Raw genomic sequence first — 8,427 nt, 5'->3', positions numbered from 1 at the left:
TGTCCCTTTCTGATCCTACATATCCGATACTATCAAGTCAACCTAATCTAACCCTCAGCAGGGCTATCAGGAGCGACGTCCTCCGCCGGATCCTCCTCCGGGTCCTCCTCCGGATCCTCCTCTGGATCTGCCTGTTCGTTATCCTGAAGGTAACTAGTGGCCTCATCCCTAAGCATAGAAGCATCAGCCCTGATGCCAGCACTCCTATCTCTGATCCCCTCAGCAAGTCGGGTCACTCTAGACCTCTGTCGCTCTATCTCCAACCGAGCAACCTCCAGCATATTATGCTCAGCAGTTAGCCTAATCTCCAAATGAGCTATGCGGTCGAACTGGGTATCCACCATGATACTCAGCTCCTCCACATCCTGGGTCAAGGTGTGGTTAGCGTCCCACAAGTGGCGGCGCTCATCATCTAGGGATAACACCAAGTCGTTGGGGTAGGCATATGTGACTCTACACTGGCATCTAGGTTGCCTATCAGCAGGCGAGTATCGAACTCGACCTCCTCCACCTCGAGGCCTATAGGAAATGGATCTCAGCGGCTCTACATGTCCATTAGTCGCGCCATTACCATTAACATGTCCATTACCATTCTCCATACCTGCAAAATAATCAATACTTAAAGGTTAGAACTTAAATAGCTAACTGGATCAGATACCACTTAAGGTATTTCTAATGGTCTCAATTCTTATTCTTAGAGAGGATTAGGGTTTTTACATATTTAATATGTCCTTCAAATAACTTTTCTAACCTAGGCTCTGATACCACTTGTGGCGACCCCGCTTCCCCCTAAGGCGAACCAAAGGGTTGGCGGGCCGTCTGCCCAGCTCTCGCCAGGACTCACGCAAGCATACTAACCCAAATCTTTCGAATAATAACCTAATCTATTACAAAACAAATTTTCTCGAATAAGATCTTCCTTAAATCCACATTAACTTCAAAGATAACAGTGATATAAATAGCCAATCGAGGCTCTTAAACGTCCCACGTGCTACGTACCAAAGTATAGAGTCGTACCAAACCGGGTAGATAAACACATAAATCCATAATACAAACTTACAAGCCAAGCAATCGAATTAGGGTTTACACATTTTCCAGCTTCAAGTGGCAATCCAAAAGAAAAGTACATTATCCCCAAATAACGCATTACAGCCCACAAAATAAGTCATAGTATTCAAATACAATCCAAAAGGAAAACATAGGTAAATATCCAGCTTTCAGTTTCCAGAACCTGTTAAGGAAAACAATAAACGTGGGGTGAGCTAAAGCTCAGTGGTGCCCCAAAACATGCAATTCACGTAAATCAAACAACGGATAATGACTTAACAAATTTAAACAGTTAGGAAAACGTATAACAGCACAAGGTAGGATACATGGGCTCTCAGGAGCCATATTCCTCGCTGGATCACCCTTTATCGTAGTTGACCGTCCGTCAACTCTCACTACTTATAATCCATGTAGAGTTTCTCATTTTGTTACCTAACCCGTCACCATTCATACCCCTGTCCCGGGCCCGCTCACCGACTAATGACGCAGTATACTCGAGATATACCCGTAGATGATTGGTCGAGGGATTCACCCAACGACTTTATTGTAGTTAGATTCAGGCGTCGAGGGATTCACCCAACGACGTAACTACGTTTAGATACAAGGTAGTTGGATTCAGGAGTCGAGGGATTCACCCAACGACGCAACTACATTTAAACTCAAGGATTCAGGAGAAAAATGATTCACGCAAGTCACCACACGAACGGCTAGTGTGATAAAGTACACACCGCTCACTTCGATGGATCAAAAACTAGTTTTGCAAATTATCACTTATCGAGTCTAGAAAGCACTTAATTCAGGTAGGAAAAGAACAAGCAGGGACACTCACCAAGAGTGGAGTTCAGATATCAAGTTGGGAATCGAATTCCGCGTCCTCGAAATATCCTAAAAACCAAAATTTGAAACTATGAGTTTCTACTCAGTTTTTAAGCTTATAGTCATTGAAGTATATCTAATATACTATTAATTTACTTTCCCATAGAAAAATCAAGAATCTTTTAGATTGAAACTTGACAAAAGTAGAAGAGATGTTTCTTATAGTTTTCGTTGAGTTACTTTTCTTATAAAAGAGTAACTAGTATTATTTTCTTGAAATAATTCGACAAACCTCTTAATATCAATGTTAGAAAGTTACTTTGAACATTTCTTTAAAGTTACGGCCTTTGCAAAAATTATCCCTAAAAACTATTTTTTTTCTAAAATAGGGTTTCTTGCCGAGCAAGTTTCCCAGGCTTTTCGCTAAATTAATAAAACTCGTATTTCGAAACTTTTCCTATAGTTAACTATACAATTACAAAGCTTAAAGAAAGAAAAGGAATTAAAATACGACTTAGAGTTTCCAAAAGCTATAGAACTTATTTACTATAGCTATCAAGGCTAGTTTGAGCTAAAAGAAATTATCGAGTTGGAAAGTTTTAGGCAAAACACTAGATATGGAGTTTTATAATATAATACTAGCTGGAAAAAAATATTTTTGATTAATTTGATCGCAGTTACTCGAGTTCGCAAGGTCGATACAACTTCCACAGCTCCGATTCCGTTTCGAAGTTATAATATGGATCAAAATATGGCAAAAATCACATAGCAAATTACTAGGGTTTCGTCAATCATTAGCCCTAGATTTCAACAAGTGCATCTCTGAATAAAATAAAATAGTCAACCAAGGCTTCATCAATCATTAGCACTTGGTTTCAGCAAGCCCATCATAAACAATTAAAAATAAAAGTAAAGCCTCCAAGACATTCCAGCAATTAACTTTCATCACCCTGTAGTACTTATAAAATCATTCAAATGGCCAAGGGCTTCATCAATCATTAGCCCTTGACAACATCAATCACTTCCAACCACAATTTAATCAAGAATTTAAACCACAAGTAAGCTACAAGTTCAATCCAAATCAAACTTTAGTTTCACGAAGAAAACAGGACATTCATACCAAAACAGTCTACTTCAAGGATTCACAGACAGCAGTACACATGGAGGAAAAATACGAAATTTCTACCGAACAAAGACCTATGTTTCTAGTTTCAAATGCCACTGACGGCGCCTTAAACAGATTTTTCTACACCAAGATATAAGCATTTTACTGAAACTGGTCAGGGACATCCGAAAATCTGAAGTTTCATTCTTCACTTGTGAAAAACTCCTTTTTCTCTTTTAACACCAAAATGTTTTTATTCAACCATCCATACATTTCTTATAGAACTCCAAAATACAAATTCCAGACATTTCCATCCATCAAGATTCAGGGAAAAATTTAAAAATCAAGTTAAGATCCCAACTCAACCTTTAATTATCACATAAGAAATTCCAGCAACTAATATACTTTAGGTCCAATTTTTCCCTTGGTTTAAACAGGGTGTTAGGTATTCAAATTCAGCATTTAAACACTTAGCTAGCTATTAAAAATTTCCACTTCGAAACCAATTTCATTCAGTGACTAAAATCATCCAGAAAATCCAGAAATAGTTTAAAATCCAAAAGAAAACAAACTGGAAATTTCTGATCATACCTCTCGGCTATTCCAGAATTTTTCCAACCCTTGGGTGTTTATAAATCCAATTTTCCTTGGCTAAAACATGGTTTTAGATACCCAAATTAGTCATGCCAAAAACTTATCTAGCCAATTAATATTTCAAATTCAAAATTTAACTTAAACTACAGCTGCAAATCCTCAAAATTTCCAAAATTTCTGCACAGCTAGTTTCGAACAAACATACCTGCAACAGATTGCATTTTTATTTTATTTTTCTGGTTTAAACTAACTAATTAGCTGCATGCAGAGCCTAATTAACTTGTTATTAATCATCTAATCATGGTTATAAGTTTAAACAACAACATTAAACCAAATCAGGCTGCAAAAATTCAAGCTAAGCTCTCGGCCAAATCAGAAACTCTTCCAGCATTTGTTTAGTCACAAATCAATTTTTTCTACGGTTAAGTCCTGTATTTTGCACTTAAATTTCACATGCACAACTGCTGAATTAACTAGCTATCATATCCAGACCAGAAATCAGTTCGACAGCAACAAAATTGAACCAAATTAAGCTGCAATAATTAAGCTAAGCTCTCGGCAGAAATTTTCTTAACCCAAACCAGAAATTTCCTCTGCTTTAACACATCATCCGAATGCACAATTCAACATGCATGGTTTAACTCTTCAAGTCTTCACTCAGCTAAAGGCACTTAGGTGTTCAGATGCCACAGGAAACACAAATGGAATTGCATTATCTCCTCAAATTCTTGGTAGCAACATTTTGTCCAAAACAGAAATTTCCTAATGGTTTGATTCCAGTAGCCGATTGTATAATCTAAACATGCAAGCTCAGATGCAGCTTGCTCAACTAATAATCAACCTAATTAAACCAGAAATTACCTCAGTTAGCAGCTAATCCTTCACACGAAATATTCCAGAAATTTCTTCCCTAGCTCTCGGCCAAGTGCAGTCGGTGATTTCTAGCTCCTAAGTTGCGGCTGGAATTTGTTGTAGCTGGTGGCTTTGAGGTCGGTTGGTTGGAGTTGGTGGAGATGAAGGTACAGAATGGTGAAGCTTCCTGCAAATCTCCTCCCTGGCTTCGCTCCAACTCACGGCAGAACCAGAAAAATTTCTGGCAGCTCACTTTCCCTCCTCCTAGCTCTCGGATGCAGCTCACCAGGCAGCTCTCTCTCTCGGATGCTCTTGGTCGAATGCAGAGGAAGAGGTGAGGTGCGGTTGTGGAGAGGGATTGCAATAGTTTCGGTGCAATTGGGCAAAAGAAATGAGATGATGAAGAGAATGGTATCTCGGTATTAAGAAGGAAGAAATGGTTTGCGGTTTTGTTGTGCAGTGAAGGAATTTGGAAATTGTGGTTTGTGTTTGTGAAATAGAATGAATGGTATTGTGGTTTTAGCCGTGAGATAGAAAGGACGTATGGTGGTGCCGTGGTTTACGAGACAGAGGTTTTCGTGTAAGGATCGATTGCGTATAACATTGGTTGCGTATCGAATTGGTAATAACAAAGGTGATTTGATTTGCGGTCAGACGTCTTGTTTGGTTTGCATGGAAAGGTAAGGGTATTTTAGTCTTTTCACTTTGCTCCGTAATCTCAACTTAATTTCTCAATTCTAACTTACTTCTAAAAATTATCCCCAAGTGTGATTTGAACGCCTAATTATACCCTAATATACCTAAACCACTTTTATCGAATAATAATCGATTAAACTTGCATATTAAGGTTCCTAGTAATTCTTATATTAATTAGCGATTAAATTAGTTATTAGAATTTCCAATTATTGTTTCTCAAGAAATAGAGTTAGTCTAACTCGAATTTTATCGATTTAGTAATATAAAGTCAAATAAAATAATAATTTAATCCAAGGGTATAAATTTGCACACACAAAAATTATATTTACGCACTTACTTGAAACACAAAGAAAGATAAGGATATATTTATCGAATTTTCACGCCTTAAGCATGTTTCATATATTAGAATCATATTTGTCTAAAATTCATTGATTTTTATCTTAACACGGATATTCTTATTAACATTTAACATTAGCAACTAATTGAGATTAATCATAGGAATTAAATAATTTATTTTGAGATCGTAATTCTATTTACTCAAGTATCAATACTTTAGCATTAAGGACTTAGGTATTCTTACATTTAATATTAAGGCAAAAAATTAATCTAACCCTAAAATATTAATTTAGTCTAATAAGACCAAGAAATTTTCATAAATTGGAAAATTATATTATTTTTCACGTAAACCTATTTTTACATACTTAATTGCAAACAAGTAAAAGTAATGCTCGAAATTATTAAGGAATAAAAGAAATGCAAATAAAATATGCACTAGTTTATATATCCATTTTTCAGGGTTCTCACATGGATGACTCGAGAGATAACATATAACACAAGTTTTTATTTGTTGTACTTGCCCTACAACCAACTTTTCTACAAGAAATGTTAGAAAATGTAAACGTTGATCAATAGAAGACATACCCATATTATTAACTCTCCTGTGAATGAAATCCTGTCTATCACCAAACTGTTGAGTATAGTCAGTCATAAACTAGTACCAGCATAAGGGGAAAATAAAAATAAAAATAATTCAAAGAAAATAAATCAATAAAGCACCAGTTCCCAGCAACGGCACCAAAATTTGTTGGCTTGTCAAACTAGCAAAAATAAAAGTTTTTACTCTAAAAATATGAATTCGAGCATAGCGGTGAGTAGGGTCGTATCCACAGGGATTGGGTGGTTTATTTCTTTGTGAAGATAATAAATAAAAAAGGGGGATTATGAGAAATTAACTAAATAACTCACTTGAATAAAAATAAAGACAATAGCACAAAATTAAATAAAACTAAATCAAAAAAAGGCAATACTCTAGTCGAAGGTCTAATCTCCACTTTGGTTCATTTAACTGATCATCGATGCAAAGGTGAAATCAATTATTCATAAATGAACTGGTTATAGCTGTCAACAAGCTCTGACAACCTGCCTCTCCTTACTGTTTCGATAACTACAACAAGCTCTGTGGGTATTTCTCTTGCCAATTAAGCAACCCTAAACAAGCTCTTAGGATTTAACCTATTGACAGCATTAATAATTAGAGAAGCTACCAATTCTAACTAACAAACACGCAAGCTCGGTTCATTTAAGCTAGATTATATATTCCCGTGACATAAATTCGGAAGTCTCTTCTACAATCAAATTATATCAAGCGCCACAGATACTAAAACCATCAAACAATTACGGATTTCATATTTTATATGGCAATAGACTATTTCGACAATTAAATATTGATCAGGTATTTAACTGTACAAAATAATCATAATCATGAATGAACAGAGAATATATAAATACTTATAAATAAATGAAGCAAACAAATCAAATTAGATCTCACAGTATTATTGAATCTAAGTTTCAATTATCCTTCAACTAGAAAAGAAACTAACCGCTCCTCCAGGTGGATTTGTGGCCACAAGAAACACTAGGGTTTATTGGAGAGAAAAGAAAAGGAAAAGGAATCCAAGATTCCCCCGGCCGAAGGCTTACATCCCCCCTTTTATAAGGTTTTTTCTCCTCTTCTAGTAAGGAAAGGACTACTTATCCTTCATAGCTTCCTACCGAAAGTCAACTACCCAATTAAAACATATCAATTGATTTTCAAAGTAAAATACATCAAGTCATAACCAATTAGGATCTCCAATTTCATGACTAATATGGACACTCGAGAAACATAGTTGGCTTCTCAATCAAACTGCTTAATCTTTTGTTGTGCAGACTCTTGAATTCTTTGTAGAATAAGATGTGGTCACGCTTAACAGAATGTAGTCTTTTGGACATAAATCTTTAAAAGCACCAATTTGCGTCTGACATGAAGCATGAGCACGTCTTATAACAAGAAGTCTTCTGGAAATTCGGCTTTTAATACACCTTTTACTCCATTCTCACCAACAATTCCTAAAAGCAACACCAAAAATCAAATATGAGTGAAATTTATCGATTAACACCATATTTTAGCAAAATAAATGGGAAAATATTCACCAATTATATGCACAATTAGCCACTTAACAGTATGATATGCATCATTGGTTTCAACCAAGCACTCATATTCCTAAACCAACCTTCCATGGTTAAACATACACCAAAGATACATGTGAAGTGGTCAATTATAGATGACAATTATTGGCAAAGGTAGCATTAAAACAACAAGCCAATCAAAGAATGCCAAGTCAGTTTAAGTTGTTATGTGGCACTTCTTGGTGAAGGTAGTTTTAGGTTTTTATATAGTAGTTAGATATATAAGATTTAATGAGCGAGCGTCAATTAAAGCTTAGAAGAGAAAGTAACCATAGAAAATTAGAGAATAGTTTTTTTCCTTGTGAAATGTGCAATAGAATCAAGGGTGAGAATAATTTTTGTTTGTTTAATATTTTCTTTTTGCATCGTATTACAAAGTTGTGGAAATAAGACTTGACTTGATTTTTTACAAATTACCTTTGAAGGTGAGAAATTGTTTAGTTAATATCACCAAAGACTAAAGATATAAGTATTTTGCTGCGCCTTTCGTCATCAATAGGTCCCAATTGTCTGCTAGGAGTACGTGAGATTTCCAAAAGTTGAGGAGAGACAAGTGAAATTGTCAATAACCTTAGTGGAGAATTCTGAAATTATCCCATAATATTGCAAGCTACATGTTCAAGAAACAAAATTCAAATTATACACTACCATTATATCAAGTTTAGGTGGCATTCTTTCATTGTTGTTACTATATGCACTATCATTATATACAAAATTAACTTATGAAATTATCCTAAATCCATGCATGTTGCCATTGCTTTATGTGGAATAGTTATCATTGCTAATATCAACGAAACCCATTCATGTTT

The sequence above is a fragment of the Coffea eugenioides genome, chromosome 7, assembly GCF_003713205.1.
Source record: "Coffea eugenioides isolate CCC68of chromosome 7, Ceug_1.0, whole genome shotgun sequence".
In the NCBI taxonomy this organism is placed as follows: Eukaryota; Viridiplantae; Streptophyta; class Magnoliopsida; order Gentianales; family Rubiaceae; genus Coffea; species Coffea eugenioides.
Note: the sequence above shows the minus strand (reverse complement) of the source record.